This window comes from Pseudophryne corroboree, chromosome 12, assembly GCF_028390025.1.
Source record: "Pseudophryne corroboree isolate aPseCor3 chromosome 12, aPseCor3.hap2, whole genome shotgun sequence".
In the NCBI taxonomy this organism is placed as follows: Eukaryota; Metazoa; Chordata; class Amphibia; order Anura; family Myobatrachidae; genus Pseudophryne; species Pseudophryne corroboree.
In genome coordinates this window covers 80,593,689-80,617,124 of record NC_086455.1, presented here as the reverse complement: position 1 = coordinate 80,617,124, position 23,436 = coordinate 80,593,689, and the positions used below count along the sequence as shown (strand labels likewise).

The following is a 23,436-nucleotide window of genomic DNA, read 5'->3' as shown; positions in this document are numbered from 1 at the left end:
CATCTGTCGTAGTAGCATGGGGTGCAAATGCTACGGGGCCTGCCACTGACAGGGGCCCACTTCCATTATCAGCGTTTCATATGTACAGTGTATGTAATTTGTTTGACCAATTATTCATACATGGGGTCCACAAATACCTAGCTATGCCCCTGTCCCAGCAACACAGATTATTCCAGGAGAGGTATTTGTTGCTTTAGTGGAAGGCAATGAGCAATCCTCTTGTATATGTGTCAGTGAGGACAGGGCTGCCTGCCGCAATAGGGGTAATATCATGGTGTGAGGATGGGAATGGAGGCAGAAGATAGTCACAGATTGGGAATTAGAGCGCAATGTAAATTGTAGGTGGATGTTTTGCCAAATAACTCCGAAACAAAGCAAAAGCAACCAATTACAACATACATTTTTCTGCAAATCTACAGACCAAGACCTTTAATTTGGTATATTATGTACCCTGCTCAGACAACATCAAAGAAATATGTCACTCATAAGAGTTGTGCTTTTGCTATTAGTATATAGATATTGGGTCAACTACAAAACGCCTGACATAAAGCCGTTATAATCTTACATGCTCAGGAATATGTGTTAAACCCACAAATTAACTGTCGCCATCCCTCTATGTGTAGGACACTGGTGTTCTCTACGTGACTGATTATTATTATTATTATTATTATTTATTTTTATTTATTTTTTTAAATAAAAATGTATTTTCTTTTTTTATCATTAAGATGTTAAATAAAGATTCTCTCTAGATTCAGCCTTAACTTCACTTCACAACTAGATAATGTCATATCAAGTACTACTGTACGTTTACCCATCATTACATAATAATGTTATAAAACGGAACAATTAAAAAGTTGCCTCATTAAGGATAAAACAAATTAGATTACTTTTAACAGGAACTAATACATTGAAGTGGAACTAAACGAAACAAAAATAAATATTTGATGTGTTCTAAGGGAAGGTGGTGCAATGTTTACTCTGAAAATCTATCATAAGTTATTACTAAATACATCTTATATTTCTATTTACTTACTGAGAAGTTGGTAAATCAGAGCCTCTGTATTCTCATTGAAATATACTTTATACTGTATTTATGGAAGAAGGGCCGAAACTAGGATTTTTGGCACCTGGGGCAAGGCAGTAATTTGGCGCCCTCCATGCACACACACACTTTGGAACCATGTCAAAAACACAGTAATAAACAATTGGCAAAGTGACAACCAGCACCGACAGGGTGCATTCAGCTCACATTCCCTAGGAAAATGGATAGGAACTCAAGAAAACTAACATGCACCTCAGATACAGTATTGTGGGGGACTCTGACCAACTGCTGTAGGACTACGAGTTTCAATGGTGGTGCTGGGGAGCGGGTACCTGCAGTGAGGGTTCTTGGGCCCAGCAGAAGGTAGCCCCTTAGGGCTGAGAGGAAGGAGGGGTGGCAGAGTAGCCACCTCTGCGCCCTCTCAGATTCTGCACCCGGGGCGCATTCCCCCTTAGTCCCCCCCTTGTTGCGGCCATGATGGAAGTTATATCAGTGTGGCAGCTCCTAATAAACAAAAGCTGAGACTGTACAAATGATGGGCCTAATTCAGACCTGATCGCAGCAGCAAATTGTTCTCTACTTGGCAAAACCATGTGCACTGCAGGTGGAGCAGATGTAACATGTGCAGAGAGAGTTAGATTTGGATGGTGTGTTTAAACTGAAATCTAAATTGCAGTGTAAAAATAAAGCAATCAGTATTTACCCTGCACAGAAACAAAAGAATCCACCCAAATCTAAATTTCTCTGCAAATGTTATATCTGCCCTCCCCCGCTTCCCTGCAGTGCACATGGTTTGCCCATTAGAGAACAATTTTGCTGCTGCGATCAGGTCTGAATTAGGCCCAATATCCTGTAGACATTTTACATTTTAAATCCGATCTGGAAACACATATAGCTCAATAGAGAGATCTGTTTTTTGTTAAATAATATTTCCTAAACGTTGAGCTAACATTTAATAAATCATCAACCGTACTGCAAAAAAGTATAGGTATGTGTAGAAGACCATCCAAGTACACTTACTTAATTAAATATTTATGTGATTGTATAATTAGATCTATCAAATAAAGGACTCTTCAAATCTTGTCTGTATATCTTCTTTACCATCTGTTCGTCTTTGCATGAATCTTTTGCCATTGTGTTAAATCGTAAAATCAAGCTTAGCGTCAGTAGATTTATTAACTACCTGTCTGGTGTGTTTCTTTGAGATGGAAATGTTACTAACATGTTTGTCACTTGTATTTAGTTTGCTGTCCAAATTGTGGGACTGTTGGTGTCTATACTCTGTCTTCCTGTCTTGGCGTGTCCTGCACTTCTGAGTTTGTCCTCATAACATACATTCATCCTAAGGTAGCATATGTATTGTACTTTATTGTATTGATATGCATCAGGTAAGGTTCGATTTGAAAAGACATAACAAATGTTTCCAAAGTGAAAATTAGGGTACAGTATTCTAGGCTTTCCAGCAAACCAATGTTTGTGGAGCATCACATGCAGAGCCTCTCATCTCGGGGAACCGCTCTACCATTGCCATGTTCATAGTAAGCAGGCACAGGTTATACAATAGTAACTGGCCTTGTGTCTGGTATGAATTCTTGGATTGACGCTATTTCCCAGAGTGATGGGTTGACCCTACTTCCCAGAGTGATGGGATAACTACCTTATTTGGCAACAAATTGGATGGCATCTGGCAAATCCGTATTGAGGCTGAATAGGTAGGCCATTTACATGGGAGGCACTTGATATGCTGGCTGTCGGGATCCCGACGCTCACCATACCAACGCCGGAATCCCGAGAGCCGGCATAACGACAACTATTCTCCCTCTCGGGTGTCCACGACACCCCTGGGGGGAGAATAAATAGCGTGCGCCACCGTTCCAGCAGCGTGGCGAGTTCAGCAAGCCCGCAAGGGGCTCTTTTGCGCTCACCCCGCTGCATGCATGCCGGCGGTCGGGATTCCGGCACCGGTATGCTGGCCGCCGGGATCCCAAGCGCCTGCATAACATACTACACCCCATTTACAAGGGGGGTTTATTAGGGAGGTTGGAAGATGACTGCATATACAGGTTATTTTATAGGAATGCCTGATAATAACCTTACTTCATCAAATTATTATTAATTCATCAATTTCATTTTGGGGCATATTTATTGATATGTACAATGTGGCCCCAAATATTAAGAATCCTTAACGCCACATAATGGGCAGGGTGTAATGAAGTCCGAGTTCAGCGGCCATGTGGGATGCTGTCTGAACTCGGAAGTTATTTAAAGGTTCAATCATTTTCAAGGCTAAACCATGTCTTGAAAATGATTAACCCTTTAAAAAAACGCCCGAGGTCGGCCGACATTCCGCACGGCCGTTGAACTCGGACTTCATTACATCCCAGCCATAGTGGCAATAATTATTATTTTTTACACTTAAATGTACCAATTTGAATCCCGGGACAGGGCTCCCCATTCCGTGCATGCTCTTGCCTGAAACAATTAAATTCCAGGGCTGTTATAGCCCCAGTCCATCCATGGTGCACACACTGTGATATTGAGTTGATTGCCCAATATTATTAGTGATATCACACAGTAATTAATCAGTGGGTTGCAGCGCAAGAATTAAATTCCACAACATCATAAATTAAGTCCTATATTCTTACTTCTGACCCTTACATAGCCCAAATGTAAACCCATGTCTTCAATCTAAACTTTCTAAGATCTTTTACAATACAACTAACATTAGCCCCCATCCTAAACCCACCCCTACCTTTACCCAAGAGTTGACATTAGGCCTGATTCAGAGTTGTATGCTTGTGCAATCGCAGCAAAAACATGTAAATGCCGCAGCCTCCTGGATTGGTATTGAAACGCCCACCGCTGGCGTTGCAGATTCAAGTGACTGAGCATCGGTTACACCATTGCAATTGCATGTGAATTCGCAGTTGCATGCTGAGACATGCCCCAAAGATGGTCTCAACATTCCTACATTTTTAAGGAGTCAAATCCCCATAGGAAGGGGAAAAGGAAAAGAAACCAGATAAATTTAAGGTGCACACATCCAACTATTAATTTATCAATATGATTATTGTTATAGAACATATATATCCACAGCAGCAGTATCAAATATAGGCTAAAGTGCTCAATAACCGAAAATAGTATAGAGGTTTATTATGTAATTCATTTATATGGGACTCAATTGTCCTTTATTGAAATTAGAGCGAAATATTAAAATACATAGAGTAAGAAGCAGAGAATAGAAAGTGACAGAAATAGAATATATGTGAATAAAGATTTAAAAAAACAAAGCTAATGTGTTCGTCCCTTCTTATATTTTCCTATGTTTATTTTACTTGTGCATTTACATACATATATTTATGCAGCACTGTATCAGTGCTATCCTTATATGAGACCTGCAGTTTTCATATTCATTAGAGCCTGTTATGCTGCAGTAGAGGGAAACTATGCTGTATTGCTTTAAAGTTACAAGCTGTTGCAACAAATTGTAGCCAAGTTTCTCTCCACTCCTGCCTGTAAGGCTGTAATAATAATAACTTGATTGTAATGTTACACGTGGAGGGATGTAACAATGTTGCTAAATGTGCAACTTTTGCCTGAAACTCTAGAGTGTCATATGGTATAGGGAATGCTGGTATGACATTATATGCATAAACCTAGTGTTAGTAATATATAATATACTAATATGTCCTGCATGGACACAAGTTAATATTGCTAAGTACCAGCAACGACTGCTGCTAATACAAACTTATACACAAGGTGGAAAATAGTGTGGATTAACATCATATTGAAATATATTAAACCCACCTCTCTAGCACATTTATTTATGCATTATTAACAGCAGCAACTGGGGTCAGAGATTCTTAAGCTCTATGAAGCAGACAGCCTCTAATATAGGGCAGTGAAACTGTTTACCCAGGCTTATCCCCATTGTTTTTCTCAAACACTAGGTTTATGCATATAATGTCATACCAGCATTCCCTATACCATATGACACTCTAGAGTTTCAGGCAAAAGTTGCACATTTAGCAACATTGTTACATCCCTCCACGTGTAACATTACAATCAAGTTATTATTATTACAGCCTTACAGGCAGGAGTGGAGAGAAACTTGGCTACAATTTGTTGCAACAGCTTGTAACTTTAAAGCAATACAGCATAGTTTCCCTCTACTGCAGCATAACAGGCTCTAATGAATATGAAAACTGCAGGTCTCATATAAGGATAGCACTGATACAGTGCTGCATAAATATATGTATGTAAATGCACAAGTAAAATAAACATAGGAAAATATAAGAAGGGACGAACACATTAGCTTTGTTTTTTTAAATCTTTATTCACATATATTCTATTTCTGTCACTTTCTATTCTCTGCTTCTTACTCTATGTATTTTAATATTTCGCTCTAATTTCAATAAAGGACAATTGAGTCCCATATAAATGAATTACATAATAAACCTCTATACTATTTTCGGTTATTGAGCACTTTAGCCTATATTTGATACTGCTGCTGTGGATATATATGTTCTATAACAATAATCATATTGATAAATTAATAGTTGGATGTGTGCACCTTAAATTTATCTGGTTTCTTTTCCTTTTCCCCTTCCTATGGGGATTTGACTCCTTATCCGTGTTTAAACCAGTTGGTAGCACCTTTATGAGCCTCTTAATTTTGTCCCACATATAAATTGATATAGGTGAATCCCTAAAATAGGGTGTAATTAGATATGACAATAGGCACTCCAACTTTGTGATTGACATCATAATTTATTAATCTCGGTGCGGGTTACCCTCCAGATCTGGTGGAAGCTTATTGCTTGACCAGTATTGGAATTTTTTGGATTCCTACATTTTTGTAACCACCCCCAGGTTTCCTCCCACAAACAGCTCCCCCTGTCAATCATTTTGCGAATAAAACCTCTCTGCGAGTCTGCGACCACCATCGCTAATGAATTAATGTGACTTAGACGCATGCACAGCACCAAGGAAAGCACTACACTGCATACATCAACATTGCGTCCTTCTCTGAGCCAGGATCATTGTCCCACATAAAATGATCCCTTGGAAGATTTTACTTCTTCCAAATCAGTGACCACAAGAAACAGGGCTGGACTGTTCTTCCCATTTCTCTAACGTCCTAGAGGATGCTGGGGACTCCGTAAGGACCATGGGGATAGACGGGCTCCGCAGGAGACATGGGCACTTTAAGAAAGAATTTAGTTCCTGGTGTGCACTGGCTCCTCCCTCTATGCCCCTCCTCCAGACCTCAGTTTGATACTGTGCCCAGACGAGCTGGGTGCTTTTCAGTGAGCTTTCCTGAGTTTACTGATAGAAAGTATTTTGTTAGGTTTTTTATTTTCAGGGAGCTCTGCTGGCAACAGACTCCCTGCATCGTGGGACTGAGGGGAGAGAAGCAGCCCTACTCTCTGAAGCTAGGTCCTGCTTCTTAGGCTACTGGACACCATTAGCTCCAGAGGGATTGGTACGCAGGATCTCACCCTCGCCGTCCGTCCCGGAGCCGCGCCGTCGTCCCCCTCGCAGAGCCGGAAGATAGAAGCCGGGTGAGTATGAGAAGAAAAGAAGACTTCAGAGGCGGCAGAAGACTTCATGATCTTCACTGAGGTAACGCACAGCACTGCAGCTGTGCGCCATTGCTCCCACACACCTCACATACTCCGGTCACTGTAAGGGTGCAGGGCGCAGGGGGGGGGGGGGGGGGGGGGCCCTGGGCAGCAATATAAACCTCTTATTTGGCAAAAGGAGCATATATACAGCTGGACACTGTATATATGCATGAGCCCCCGCCAATTTTACACTTTTAGCGGGACAGAGGCCCGCCGTCGAGGGGGCGGGGCTTCTCCCTCAACACTTACCAGCGCCATGTTTTTCTCCACAGCACCGCTGAGAGGAAGCTCCCCGGACTCTCCCCTTCTTATACCACGGTAGAAGAGAGGGTTTTAAAGAAGAGGGGGGGCACATAATTCGGCGCAGATAATAAGAGCGCTACTGGGTAAACATTAAATTGCTGTGTTTTTTCCTGGGTCACATAGCGCTGGGGTGTGTGCTGGCATACTTTCTCTCTGTCTCTCCAAAGGGCCTTGTGGGGGAATTATCTTCAGATGAGCATTCCCTGAGTGTGTGGTGTGTCGGTACGTGTGTGTCGACATGTCTGAGGTAAAAGGCTCTCCTAAGGAGGAGATGGAGCAAATGTGTGTGTGAGTGATGTCTCCGTCGACAACGCCGACACCTGATTGGATATGTGAAATAAAGTGCTGAGGTAAATTTATTGCACAAAAGATTAGAGAACAGACAGTGAATCTACACAGGTCTGTCCCTATGTCGCAGAGACCTTCAGAGTCTCACAATGCTCACTATCCAAAATAATAGACACTGATATCGACACGGAGTCTGACTCCAGTGTCGACTACGATAATGCAAAGTTACAGCCAAAACTGGCAGAAAAGTATTCAATATATGATTATTGTAATAAAAGATGTTTTGCATATCACTGATGACTCATCTGCCCCTGACACGAGGGTACACATGTTTAAGGGGAAGAAAGCTGAGGTAAATTTCCCTCCTCTCATGAAGAAAAAGAGCGGGAATCTCCAGATAAGAAGCTGCAGCTTCCCAAAAAGAATTCTCAGGGAGTTTCCTTTCCCTACTAGGGCCAGGATACGATGGGAATCTTCCCCTAGGGTGGACAAAGCTTTGTCACGTTTACCCAAAAGGTAGCGCTGACTTAACAGCTATCCTCAGGGATCCTGCAGATAGCTTGCAGTAAAAGTACTTTGAAGTCCATTTACACACATTCTGGTACACTACTCAGACCGGCGATTGTGTCGGCATGGGTTTATAGCACTGTAGCAGCGTGGACAGATACCTTATCAGCGGAGATTGAAACCCTAGATAAGGATACCATGGTATTGACCCTAGTATATGTATATATATATATATCGTGCAGTGTGACCCGGCACTCCTTGCGCTCCCCAGCGTTGAAGAAATCTTGCCCCCGTGCCTTCACCTCCTGGAAAGTTCCCTTCTATATCTATAGCAATGAGAGCGGCACTGGGAGTCGTGATGAACAAAGTGAAAAATAAAGTGCTTTTATTGAATCTACGTTTCGGAGACGCAGCCCCTTCGTCAGGATATGTTGTATAGCAATGTACAGTGTTTAAATACCTGTGCAAATAGAGGTTACTCACCGCCTCCAGCCGTCACGCCGCCCAGGTCCCGGAACTGACGTCACTCCCCTCTTCGGAAGTGACGCGTCACCGGTCCGTCTAGCCGGCGTTCTCGGGCTGTAGGAAACAGGTAACCATGACAATAACCATGACAACGTAAACAAAAATCGTGATAACTCAGTAAAATTCAAACATAAAGTGCAGTGCAAATTACTCAAACCGCGTTGTCATTGTTACATATATGTGCAATCGATTTAAGCCAAACAATAATTATGGTGCTCACTGATGCTAAAGCCCCTTGCAGTATTTAGAAAACAATAAACTACTGAATTCATTTATATAATAAACTTCATATAAGTAAAACAAAATATAAGTGACATCTAAAAAAACACATACAAAGGCTGGAGGACATCGACTAACTTCCATATGCCTAAAATATATATCTCTCAGGTAGCTACTAGCACCTGCTCTTCCTTATTCAGGGATACTCATGTTTATATTGTTAACTCAATATAACCTGCATATATTTAAACATATATACAGACATGTATCTATGCATACAAATATAAGTAGAACCCTGGAACTGCCTACAAAAAACATTTCAAGCTAAGCATCTCATTTAATCCCTTGGGATGTACTGTATTTAGAGTGGAAATCCACTTTGCCTCGATCTGTAGCAATTTCTTAGATCGATCCCCTCCACGTAGCGACGGTGGAACCTGGTCAATGATCTTATAACGCAGGGTGGCCATACCATGTTTAGCTGTCACAAAGTGGCGAGCCACAGGTTGGTCGCTAGTACCCGCCTTGTAAGCCTCCCGTATGGCATACCGATGTTGCGCCATTCTTGTTTTGAATGCACAATCGGTTTTACCGACATATGTTAACCCACAGGGGCATGTCAACATATATACAACGAATTTTGAGTCGCAAGATAGTGGGTATGTGATGCTGCATTTCTTCCCTGTATGGGGATGCAGGAAAAAATCTCCTGGAGACAAATAACTACAGGTGGTACATCCACTGCACTTGAAGCAGCCATTTTTGCGTTTCAAGAAGTTTTTATCTGGGAGGTCTTTACCAAACTTAGATATATCCGTTTTCACCACATAATCCCTGATGCTCCTTCCTTTAGAATAGCTATTAAGGAGTCTAGATTGATATACTTCACCCAAATCCTTATCCGTCGCCACTATCGGCCATATTAATTTGGTACTAGAGGCTACTTGTTTACTGCTGGTACTAAATTGTGTAACCCAGGGTATCCTACCTTTGAGTTGTTTTTGGACTTTAGGGGTCAGTAATTGCTGCCTTGTTATCCCTTGGGCTTTGCGTTTGGCCTGTTCTAAGAGTTCACAGGGATAACCCCTTTCTCTAAATCTGGTGGTCATTATTTCCAATTGTTTATCGCGATCTGCCGCTACATTAGTAATGCGGCATACCCGTAAAAATTGGGAATATGGCAAACCCCGGACAGTAGCTTTTGGGTGAAAACTGTAAAATCTTAACAGGTTGTTGCTGTCTGTCGCTTTAGTGTACAGTTTGGTACCTATTTTCCCTTCTGTGACAGTGATACATACATCCAAGAAATTAATTTGTGTATCATCCATCTCTACTGTAAATTTAATGGGGCTTGGTGAAGAGTTATGTTGATCAATTAACCCAATCAGATTATTTCTTGGGCCTCCCCAAAAAATCAGTACGTCGTCTATGTAACGTTGGTACAGGCATATTTGTGACGTAATACTGGTATCCTGTAGGAATAGCTCTCTTTCTAATTCCCACATGTATGTATTGGCGAATGCCGGAGCCACCGCCGACCCCATGACACAGCCAGTACATTGAATATAGAACTTCTTATCGTACATGAAATAATTATGTACCAGTGTAAATTCTAAAAGTGATAAGAAAAATTCTATGTCTGGGCCAGTATAGAGGGGATTGTTGGTTATTAGATGTCTAACTGCCTGTACACCAGCCCCATGAGGGATGCAGGTGTACAGGCTCGCCACATCTATGGATGCTAACGTTTTTCACTTTATTTTTCACTTTGTTCATCACGACTCCCAGTGCCGCTCTCATTGCTATTGATATAGAAGGGAACTTTCCAGGAGGTGAAGGCACGGGGGCAAGATTTCTTCAACGCTGGGGAGCGCAAGGAGTGCCGGGTCACACTGCACGACATATGTGCTAGGGACTCTGATGCCACAGGACCCTTAGCCCGGACCAAGGCACCCTGGTATACCCGTTCACCATTCGCAGGAGGTTTTAAAGCACCAGCACTTTATATTCAGCACTTTTTTTATTTGAATTTGCACTTCAATTGCACTTTATTAGTGTGCTCACAATGACAAGCCCTAACGATGCAGCTGCGGAGGGAGCAACCCGATTTTTACAATGTGACACTTATGAAACATTGAGTTTTTCTGAGGCAGAGGCGGAAAGCATTTTGAGCAAGGAGACAGTACTGATTTTTTGGGGAGGCCCAAGAAATAATCTGATTGGATTAATTGATCAACATAACTCTTCACCAAGCCCCATTAAATTTACAGTAGAGATGGATGATACACAAATTAATTTCTTGGATGTATGTATCACTGTCACAGAAGGGAAAATAGGTACCAAACTGTACACTAAAGCGACAGACAGAAACAACCTGTTAAGATTTGACAGTTTTCACCCAAAAGCTACTGTCCGGGGTTTGCCATATTCCCAATTTTTACGGGTATGCCGCATTACTAATGTAGCGGCAGATCGCGATAAACAATTGGAAATAATGACCACCAGATTTAGAGAAAGGGGTTATCCCTGTGAACTCTTAGAACAGGCCAAACGCAAAGCCCTAGGGATAACAAGGCAGCAATTACTGACCCCTAAAGTCCAAAAACAACTCAAAGGTAGGATACCCTGGGTTACACAATTTAGTACCAGCAGTAAACAAGTAGCCTCTAGTACCAAATTAATATGGCCGATAGTGGCGACGTATAAGGATTTGGGTGAAGTATATCAATCTAGACTCCTTAATAGCTATTCTAAAGGAAGGAGCATCAGGGATTATGTGGTGAAAACGGATATATCTAAGTTTGGTAAAGACCTCCCAGATAAAAACTTCTTGAAACGCAAAAATGGCTGCTTCAAGTGCAGTGGATGTACCACCTGTAGTTATTTGTCTCCAGGAGATTTTTTCCTGCATCCCCATACAGGGAAGAAATGCAGCATCAAATACCCACTATCTTGCGACTCAAAATTCGTTGTATATATTTTGACATGCCCCTGTGGGTTAACATATGTCGGTAAAACCGATTGTGCATTCAAAACAAGAATGGCGCAACATCGGTATGCCATACGGGAGGCTTACAAGGCGGGTACTAGCGACCAACCTGTGGCTCGCCACTTTGTGACAGCTAAACATGGTATGGCCACCCTGCGTTATAAGATCATTGACCAGGTTCCACCGTCGCTACGTGGAGGGGATCGATCTAAGAAATTGCTACAGATCGAGGCAAAGTGGATTTCCACTCTTAATACAGTACATCCCAAGGGATTAAATGAGGTGCTTAGCTTGAAATGTTTTTTGTAGGCAGTTCCAGGGTTATACTTATATTTGTATGCATAGATACATGTCTGTATATATGTTTAAATATATGCAGGTTATATTGAGTTAACAATATAAAGATGAGTATCCCTGAATAAGGAAGAGCAGGTGCTAGTAGCTACCTGAGAGATATATATTTTAGGCATATGGAAGTTAGTCGATGTCCTCCAGCCTTTGTATGTGTTTTTTTAGATGTCACTTATATTTTGTTTTACTTATATGAAGTTTATTATATAAATGAATTCAGTAGTTTATTGTTTTCTAAATACTGCAAGGGGCTTTAGCATCAATGAGCACCATAATTATTGTTTGGCTTAAATCGATTGCACATATATGTAACAATGACAACGCGGTTTAAGTAATTTGCACTGCACTTTGGCCCTCATTCCGAGTTGTTCGCTCGGTATTTTTCATCGCATCGCAATGAAAATCCGCTTAGTACGCATGCGCAATATTCGCACTGCGACTGCGCCAAGTAATTTAACAATGAAGATAGTATTTTTACTCACGGCTTTTTCGTCGCTCCGGCGATCGTAATGTGATTGACAGGAAATGGGTGTTACTGGGCGGAAACACGGCGTTTTATGGGCGTGTGGTTGAAAACGCTACCGTTTCCGGAAAAAACGCAGGAGTGGCTGGAGAAACGGAGGAGTGTCTGGGCGAACGCTGGGTGTGTTTGTGACGTCAAACCAGGAACGACAAGCACTGAACTGATCGCACAGGCAGAGTAAGGTTGAAGTTACTCAGAAACTGCTCAGTAGTTTGTAATCGCAATATTGCGAATACATCGGTCGCAATTTTAAGAAGCTAAGATACACTCCCAGTAGGCGTAGGCTTAGCGTGTGTAACTCTGCTAAATTCGCCTTGCGACCGATCAACTCGGAATGAGGGCCTTTATGTTTGAATTTTACTGAGTTATCACGATTTTTGTTTACGTTGTCATGGTTACCTGTTTCCTACAGCCCGAGAACGCCGGCTAGACGGACCGGTGACGCGTCACTTCCTGAGAGGGGAGTGACGTCAGTTCCGGGACCTGGGCGGCGTGACGGCTGGAGGCGGTGAGTAACCTCTATTTGCACAGGTATTTAAACACTGTACATTGCTATACAACATATCCTGACGAAGGGGCTGCGTCTCCGAAACGTAGATTCAATAAAAGCACTTTATTTTTCACTTTGTTCATCACGACTCCCAGTGCCGCTCTCATTGCTATAGATATAGAAGGGAACTTTCCAGGAGGTGAAGGCACGGGGGCAAGATTTCTTCAACGCTGGGGAGCGCAAGGAGTGCCGGGTCACACTGCACGATATATATATATATACATATACTAGGGTCAATACCATGGTATCCTTATCTAGGGTTTCAATCTCCGCTGATAAGGTATCTGTCCACGCTGCTACAGTGCTATAAACCCATGCCGACACAATCGCCGGTCTGAGTAGTGTACCAGAATGTGTGTAAATGGACTTCAAAGTACTTTTACTGCAAGCTATCTGCAGGATCCCTGAGGATAGCTGTTAAGTCAGCGCTACCTTTTGGGTAAACGTGACAAAGCTTTGTCCACCCTAGGGGAAGATTCCCATCGTATCCTGGCCCTAGTAGGAGGCGGTGAGTAACCTCTATTTGCACAGGTATTTAAACACTGTACATTGCTATACAACATATCCTGACGAAGGGGCTGCGTCCCCGAAACGTAGATTCAATACTTTATTTTTCACTTTGTTCATCACGACTCCCAGTGCCGCTCTCATTGCTATTGATATATATATATATATATATATATGAGAGATGCTGTTATATATATATATATATATATATATATATATAAAACGAACTGGTAACCGGCACTCTCACTTCATCATCATCCTGCCGCGGTGCACATTAATATGGTACATACATTCCTCCAAGATACGGCACTCAGCGGACTCGTTCAATAAGTAAACTTCAACAGCAGTTGTAGCAGCAACGTTTCGGCTTTAATTAGCCGTTTTCAAGCAACATCACATGTTGCTTGAAAACGGCTAATTAAAGCCGAAACGTTGCTGCTACAACTGCTGTTGAAGTTTACTTATTGAACGAGTCCGCTGAGTGCCGTATCTTGGAGGAATATATATATATATATATATATATATAAAACATGCCCAAAGAGACATTAGTCTACTGGGTTCTAGAGTCAACGCTATGTCGATTTCTGCTAGAAGTGTCCTGTGGAACATGCAATGGGCAGGTGATGCAGACTAAAAGGCATATGGAAGGTTAACCTTACAAGGCTGAGGAAGTGTGTGGAGAAGGGCGCTCGGACCTGGTCTCCACAGCTATAGCTGGTAATTCTGATCTTTTGCCTTATATTCCCTTACAGCCTAAGAAAGCACGACATTATCAAATGCAGTCCTTTCGGTCGCAGAATAACAAGAAAGTACGAGGAGCGTCCTTTCTTACCAGAGGTAAGGGTACAGGTGTCAGGTCCGGGTGTTTTTGTGAATCCGTTAACCCGGGACCAACCACAGGTGTAGGTGCTGGGGTATGAAGAAAGCAGGGAGGACGAAGAAAGTTCAGTTTCATATATTTATTAAAAATAACAATTCAGTAAAGAGTTAAATGACAAGTTGTTAATCATCATATTATACTGAAGTATTGCAGGAATGGCAGAAATAATATGCAGGATAAATCTAAAAAACAAATAAAAGAAATGTTCATGGAACTGTATATAAAACAAGCTGATAAATAAATGTTGAATTGTCCAAATATAAACAAGCTTTGATGCTGAACTGCAGAATGTGTTTAACTGGGTAATGCAGACATGAAGAAATAACTGTAAGGATTTGCAATGAAGTTTTGAGAGTTAACTGAGAGGCTGTGAAGAATTATCCTTGTTATGGTAACATAGAAAATAAAAGTACTGAATTGGGTTACTTGCGAGTTCCGGAGATCACTGTGAAAACTGTAGCAGATGACAAGGTGATGAACGGGTTAAATGCAGAGTAGAACAAACGAACAGCTGAGGGTAGTGGAATCCTCCAAACTTTGTATGGTTGAAGACAGGCAGACAAGGTAACCTCATGCAAGGCTCTGGGAATCCAACTGTTTCCAGTAGGTGTGCAATTAACTGACAGCACAGCGGAGAGCCGGTGGATCTTTAGCAGTGAAGGCTGCAGACGGACCTCTGGGAACGGAGGCGATATCTGGACCACGGGAATCACACAGGAATGCACGGAGAGAGCTCAGAGCTAGAGCACAGCGTTGATACAACAAAGCACTGGCCCAGAGTAACATAATCCCAGCCTACTTAAAGGCAGCACAAGCACGGGATTGGCTTACACCTGCCCACAGGTGTTTTCACAAGTGCTCTGTATTACCTATTTGGTCTCCAACATGGCCACAGCAGACACACCACAGTGCCTTAGGCCATTTGGTCCCCGCACTCTCAGTTCCCAGAATCTGCATTACCTGTGCCACTGATCACGCCGCGTCCCCACACGGGTGCACAGCACCGCGAGCAACCGCACTGGCAACGGACGAACCCCAGAACCCGCAGAGGTGAGAGACCGGTTCGTGACAGTACCCCCTCTTCTAAGGGTGGTCTCCGAACACCTTTGAACCTTATCAGGATTTTTGGAGAAGTATTTCTGTACCAGTCTTGGAGCATGAACATCTTCAGAAAAAACCCAGGATCTCTCCTCCGGACCGTAACCCTTCCAGTCGACCAAAAACTGTAAACGTCCATATCGGGAACGTGAGTCCACAATCTGTTTAACTTCAAATTCCTCATCCTGCAAAGAGTGAACTTTAGGAGATTTGGACTGGGTAGTACGGAATTTATTGAGAATCAAAGGTTTCAATAAAGATGTATGAAAGGCATTAGGAATTCTCAAAGACGGTGGCAACTTGACTTTGTATGACACAGGATTGAGTACCTCTACAATGGGAAATGGACCAATAAACTTAGGAGCAAATTTCTTAGAAGGAACTTTGAACCTGAGATTGCGCGTAGAAATCCAAACTTGGTCTCCCACCTTGTAATTCGGTACAGCTTTACGTTTTCTATCTGCAAAAGATTTATAACGAGCGGAAGTTTTGACCAACGACTTACGCACACAACTCCAGATTCTAGATAGACGTTGAAACTCTTGATCTGCTGCTGGAACCTCTAGGGCTGGCAATGGATGGAACTCTGGCACACGAGGATGAAAGCCGAAGTTAATATAAAAGGGCGTAGATTCTGAAGACGAATGGAAGAGATTATTATGAGCAAATTCTGCCAATGGAAGGTAGTCAACCCAGTCATCCTGTGAGGACGATGTATATAGCCGGAGAAATGTTTCAAGGTCTTGGTTTACTCTCTTAGTTTGTCCATCTGTCTGAGGATGATATGCAGAAGAAAAATTCAACTTGACATTTAAAGATGAACAAAGCGACCTCCAAAACTTGGCCACAAACTGTGTTCCCCGATCAGAGATGATCTCTCGAGGAAGGCCATGCAATTTGAAGATGTCAGAGATGAACAATCTGGCTAGTAAAGGGGCTGATGGTAACCCATTTAATGGAATGAAATGTGCCATTTTCGAAAATCGATCCACTATCACCCAAATGGTATTTCGCCCTTTTGATGGAGGTAGATCGGTCACGAAATCCATTGAGATATGAGTCCATGGTTGTTTGGGTATGGATAATGGATGTAATAAACCTGGTGGAGAACTTCTTGGACTCTTATGTTGGGCACATTTAGGACATGCTGCTATAAACTCTTGGACATCGGCTTTGAGACGTGGCCACCAATAAGACTGTTGAATAAATTTGAGAGTCTTTAGAACCCCAGGATGACCCATGAAGGAAGAGGAGTGAGCCCAGGTAAGCAGCCGTTTACGAAGATTTGTGGCGACAAAGGTCTTGCCAGGCGGAGGAACTGGAGAGGTTCGAGTCATTAAAAAGGACGTAGGATTCACAATGGCTTGATTCATGGTAGCATTATTTAATTCAGAAGAAGCAAAGGACCGAGAAAGGGCATCTGCCTTTTTGTTCTGAGACCCTGGTCGATAGGTGAGCTTGAAATTGAATCGTGTGAAGAAAAGCGCCCATCTAGCTTGTCGTGGATTCAAGCACTGAGCTGACTGCAGATATAGAAGATTCTTATGATCAGTATAAACTGTAATGCGATGTTGTGCTCCTTCTAGAAGGTATCTCCACTCCTCAAATGCCAACTTGATGGCAAGTAATTCTTGCTCACCGATTGCATAATTACGTTCGGCCGGGAGGAACTTACGGGAGAAATATCCGCAGGGATGGACCTTTTTATCTTCAAAGACTTGTGACAACACAGCTCCTACTGCTTCTGTAGATGCATCCACCTCTAGTAGAAAGGGACGATTCAAATCAGGCTGTCGAAGAATGGAGGCTGACACAAAGGCTTGCTTTAAATCAGAGAAGGCTTTGATTGCTTCAGAAGACCAGTTCGTAGGATTTGCTCCCTTGCGAGTTAGAGCTGTAATGGGAGCAGCTAACGTAGAATAATTCTTAATGAATCTCCTATAGAAATTAGCAAAGCCAAGAAATCGCTGAATCCCCTTGAGAGTCGTAGGAGTGGTCCAATCTCGGATAGCTTGTACCTTACCGGGATCCATACATAGCTCTGATACAGAAATGATGTAAACAAGGAACGGTATGGAAGATACTTCAAAGGTGCACTTCTCTAACTTACAATAAAGTAGATTTTTCCTCAGACGTGTCAGTACCTCTTTAACTTGGTGACGGTGAGACTTTAGATCCTTAGAGAATATTAGGATATCATCCAGGTACACTACTAGACACTTGTAGAGAAGATCACGAAAAAGTTCATTCACATAGCTTTGAAAAACTGCAGGTGCATTACAAAGACCAAAAGGCATTACAAGGTATTCGTGATGCCCATCCCGGGTATTAAAAGCAGTCTTCCACTCGTCCCCTGTCCGGATGCGCATTAAATTGTAGGCCCCTCGGAGATCCAATTTTGTAAACACAGTAGCTCCCTTTACCCGATCAAATAATTCTGGAATTAAGGGTAATGGGTACTTGTTTTTCACAGTGATCTCATTGATTCCACGGTAATCTATGCATGGTCGTAACCCACCGTCCTTCTTCTTAACGAAAAAGAATCCGGCTCCTGCAGGTGAAGAAGATGGTCTGATAAATCCTTTGGTTAGATTTTCCTGTATATAATCAGACATAGCTTGCATCTCTGGGATGGAAAGCGGATAAATACGTCCCCTAGGAGGGGTTTTGCCCGGAACCAGGACGATTGGGCAGTCCCATTCGCGATGAGGAGGTAGAGAGTCAGCTGCTTGTTTACTGAAAACATCCGCAAAGGATTGATACACCGGAGGTAGGTCGGGAAGGCTAATTGACCGGAGAGGTACAATTGAGGCTAAACAGTCCTTGGTACAAGATTTACCCCACGAAAGGACTTCCATGGTTTGCCAATTAAGTTGAGGATTATGTTTCTGCAGCCAAGGTAAACCAAGTATCACATCTTGAGAGGCTTTGGGAATCACGTAGAAGGAGATGTATTCGGAATGGAGCACACCAACTTTCACCTTGAGACATACGGTTCGATGAGTAATTATACCATCTGGAATTCGACTTCCATCCACTGCTGTAACAGCAACTGCTGCTTCCAGAGGCATGTGTCAGGAATCGACTCACCACAGCCACATCTGTCCGTCGGTGCGGACTCCGTCCGGGATCCCTACGTTCTGCTGTCGTCCGCTCCTCTGCCGCCAGACGTCATCCTGGGCCTAGGAATGCTCCTGTAACAGCGGGCGTGTGAGCACGCCGCGTTCCCGCCGGGCCGCGGCATGGGCGCCGCCATGACAGTCTCCATCGGTCAGAGTACGGCGGCCAATCCGGAGCTTGGCCGTACCTCCTTTTCCCACTGCAACCAATGTCTGCATACCAGGGGGTATATCAGGAGCTGCAGGGTGAGCCTGTGGTTGTCCTGAACTTTGTGTCACTCCTGCGACCCATGTGCCTGGATTCCTCCGTTTTCCGGGTTACCTTCCTGGATCCTCCGTGTTCCTGGTTACCTACCTGTTCCTCCGTGTTCCTGGTTACCTTCCTACATCTCCGTGGAACTACAAGCATCAGCAACCCCTTCATCTGTATTTGGCTCCACACCTAACTACAACCGCAGTGTGCTTCAGCCTCTGCAGTAGAGACTCTCTCCAGGTGCATTCCATAACTTCACCTGTGAAGCAGCTTGCTAGCTGCCTGTGCTTAACGAACTGCTCTGTGAACTTCCACCTGAGTCTCCTGCATCTGCTACCAGGTTTGCTACACATTTACTACCATCTCTGCTGGCTCCACGTTTGAAACCATTCTGGTTCTCACACCAGTGAACTTATCTATCATTACCATTTCCTCCATAGACTCTCAGCTTCCAAGCTGCACCATTTCCATTGCATACTTTTTATTGTTTATTCCTGCACGTTATTCTGCTGCCTTATTGTGTGAACTTTTATGTTAATAAAACACCATTGCGCTGATGCGCAGAAACCCAATCCAGCCTTCTCACTTCTTCCATCCTACCTCCACTGACCCACTAGCGCCCCCTCCGGGGACACAAGCAAAACCGAACCTGACAGTAAGTTCAGGACCGATGGACTCGGACGGTGGTCAGAGTGTGGGGTCAGGGGCCTTACAAAATCTGGTCTCCCGCTTGGATGGTCAAGAGGCTGTGCAGCAGCAGATGTTCCAGTTTCTGCAAGGGATGTCCTCCCGGATTGATACACTACAGCAAACCCTGCCTAGTGTACTTGCTACTCCAGTTCCAGTTACCCCAGCACCTGCAAGTGCTGTGAGTTCTTCTACGCCGGCTGCATCAGCTCCAGTGTCACGCTTGCACCTGCCTGTGCCTAGCAAATATGATGGCAGTCCGAAGCTATGTCGCGGGTTCCTTAACCAATGTGAAATCCAGTTTGAATTATTATCACACAATTTCCCCACGTCAAGATCCAAGGTTGCCTACATTATCTCACTGCTCTCTGGTTCTGCCTTGAGTTGGGTGTCTCCTCTGTGGGAACGTGCTGACCCTCTGATGAACAACTACGCTGAATTCGTGTCAACCTTCAGACGTATCTTTGACGAGCCAGGTCGTGCAACATCAGCCTCTGCAGACCTTATTCAGCTTCTTCAAGGTACCCGGAGTATGGGACAATATGTCATCCAGTTCCAGACGTTAGCCGCAGAGATTCAGTGGAATAATCAAGCCCTGGTAGCAGCCTTCTGGCATGGACTTTCAGATCGGATCAAGGATGAACTGGCAACCCGCGATGTCCCTGAGCAATTGCCTGAACTGATTTCTCTATGCATCAAGTTGGACTCTCGCATCCGCGAACGCAACAGTGAGCGTGCTCGTAGTGAGCCGCGCAAGTCAAGAATGGTGCCTTCAGTACAATTTCAGCCTCCACCTTCTGATGAGCCTATGCAAGTTAATAGGTCCCGCTTAACTCCTGAGGAGCGGTCAAGAAGACTCCGTGAGAGACTGTGTCTTTATTGTGCGGCTGCAGGTCACCAGATCAATTCTTGTACAGTGCGTTCGGGAAACGCCAGATCCTGACTTGTAAAGGAGGAGTCAAGTTGGGATCTTCTAGACAAGCTCCTTCAAACCAAGACCTCATTCTTCCTGTGACTTTAGAGACTACAGATGGTCTTCAGTCTGCATCTGCGTTAGTGGACTGTGGAGCCGTAGGAAACTTCATCACTCAAGCTGCGGTAGATAAGTTTTGTTTGCCTATCTGTGAACTCTCATATCCAGTGTACATCACTGCAGTAGATGGTAGCCAAATCTCCAAGGGGAATATCTCTCACCAAACCAGACCAGTGGTTCTGGGAGTCGGGTTCCTGCATTCTGAATTAATAAAGTTTTTAGTTATTCCTCAAGCAACCCAGGAGATCGTGTTGGGAATGCCCTGGCTCCAACTACATAATCCGCAGATTGATTGGTCTACGTTACAACTCACTTCCTGGGGTTCACATTGTCGCCAGTCCTGCTTAGCCCAAGTTTGTCCTATCAAGTCTTCTGAAGTCAAAACCCAGTCAAATCTTCCTGCGGCTTACCAAGATTTCTCTGACGTCTTTAGTGAAAAGGCCGCTGATGTTCTGCCGCCCCATAGAGAGTGGGATTGCCCCATTGACCTCATTCCCGGCAAGAAACCACCAAGGGAGTGTACCTATCCGTTATCCGTTCCTGAAACTGAGACGATGAGCGACTACATCAGGGAGAACTTACAGGAAGGATTTATCCGTCCCTCATCTTCACCCGCTGGTGCGGGCTTCTTCTTTGTTAAAAAAAAGGATGGAGGATTACGTCCATGCATTGACTACCGGGGTCTCAATGACATTACCATCAAAAACAGTTATCCATTACCACTCATCACTGAATTGTTTGATAGAGTTAAGGGAGCCCGCATCTTCACCAAGTTAGATCTCCGCGGTGCCTACAACCTCATCAGAATCCGTAGTGGTGACGAATGGAAGACAGCTTTTAATACTCGAGATGGTCATTACGAGTACCTGGTAATGCCATTCGGGTTGAGCAATGCCCCGGCAGTGTTCCAGCACTTTGTTAACGAAATCTTCCGTGACGTTCTGTACAAATACCTCGTAGTTTACCTGGATGATATCCTCATCTTCTCCCAAGATCTCTCTTCTCATCGTCTGCAAGTCTGTGAGGTCCTCCGACGTCTTCGTGAGAACCGTCTCTACGGCAAATTATCCAAGTGTACCTTCGAAGTTCCCTCCATACCCTTCCTGGGGTATATAATTTCCGGATCGGATCTCCAGATGGACCCGACAAAGTTGGAAGCCATTGCCAATTGGTCCGTTCCAAGTAGTCTCAAGTCTATTCAGCGATTCCTGGGATTCGCCAATTATTATAGGAAGTTTATCCGAGGATTTTCAACTCTCATCGCTCCTATTACCAACTTAACTCGGAAAGGGGCAGATCATTCCAACTGGTCAGAAGAAGCTTTAGCGGCATTTCAAAAGATCAAGCTGGCCTTTATGTCTGCTCCAGTTCTGTCTCAACCGGATGTAAACAAGTCATTCGAGTTGGAGGTGGATGCCTCCACAGTAGGAGTTGGAGCTGTTCTCTCCCAGAAGGGAACTGATGGGAAGATTCACCCTTGTGGATTTTATTCTCGTAAATTCCTCCCTGCAGAAGCTAACTATTCCATTGGAGATCAAGAACTACTAGCGATCAAGCTGGCCCTTGAGGAATGGAGGTATCTCCTGGAAGGGGCCAAATTTCCGTTCAACATCTATACGGATCATAAAAATCTGCTTTATTTGAAGGCAGCCCAGTGCCTCAATCCTCGCCAGTCCCGGTGGGCTATGTTCTTCTCTCGTTTTAACTTTAAGCTTCATTTCCGCCCAGGTTCTCAGAATATCAAGGCAGACGCTTTATCCCGATCTATGGAGTCCGAAGAGGAGACGTCCGACTCAGTTCCGCATTCCATCCTGAGTCCATTGGTATTTGCTTCGTCTCAAGTTTCTCCTGCTCCACCTCCTGGTAAGACTTTTGTTTCCCCAGAACTCTGTTCCAAGTTGCTGTCTTGGGCTCATCAGTCCAAATTCACTGGGCATCCTGGTGTCCTGAAAACTTTCAAGTTCCTCTCTGAGACATACTGGTGGCCGAAGATGAAAGTTGACATTAAAGATTTCGTGGCATCCTGCCCGAAGTGTGCGCAGCACAAGACTCCTCGACAATCTCCAGCAGGTCAGTTACAACCATTATCTGTTCCCAGCCGTCCCTGGTCACACTTGTCCATGGATTTCATCTCTGACCTTCCCTCTTCTCAAGGATTCAATACCATCTGGGTTGTGGTTGACAGGTTTACCAAAATGGCCCATTTTGTACTACTCCAGGGTCTTCCTTCCGCACCAAAGCTTGCCCAAATCTTCCTACGGGAGATTTTCCGCTTACATGGACTACCCACTGAAATTATATCTGACCGTGGAGTTCAGTTTGTGGCAAGATTTTGGAGAGCCCTTTGTTCTGCCATGCAAGTCAACCTCAAGTTTTCGTCAGCCTACCACCCTCAGACGAATGGGCAGACGGAGAGGGTAAACCAAGAGTTAGAAACCTTTTTAAGATTTTATGTTTCGTCTTCTCAAGATGACTGGTTGGACCTGCTCCCATGGGCTGAATTTGCCCACAATTTCCGCTACCATACTGCTACAGAAACAACTCCGTTCTTTGCTGTATATGGACAACATCCCCGTGTTCCAGATTTTCAAGAACTTCCTCACATTGATGTTCCTGCTGCCACCGCTGTCTTGAGTCAGTTCTCTTCAACCTGGAGGAAGATTCATGCTTCTCTCAAGAAGGCTTCTAGCCGGTATAAGTTCTTTGCTGACCGCAAAAGACGTGCAGTTCCTAGCCTGAAACCTGGTGACAAGGTTTGGCTTTCCACCCGGAACCTCCGTCTTAGAGTCCCGTCGATGAAATTTGCACCACATTTCATCGGTCCCTTTTCCATCGAAAGAGTCATCAGTCCTGTGGCCTACAAGCTCAAGTTACCACCTTCTCTACGAATATCTAATGCCTTTCATGTCTCTCTCCTCAGACCGTTAGTCCTGAA

General features: G+C 43.9%; 1 protein-coding gene across 3 annotated transcripts in view; it reads left to right on the top strand.

Moving 5' to 3' along the window:
* Positions 1-23,436, top strand: part of SYT16 (synaptotagmin 16) — a 399,083-nt gene that overhangs the window by 271,424 nt on the left and 104,223 nt on the right. The window lies entirely within an intron of this gene.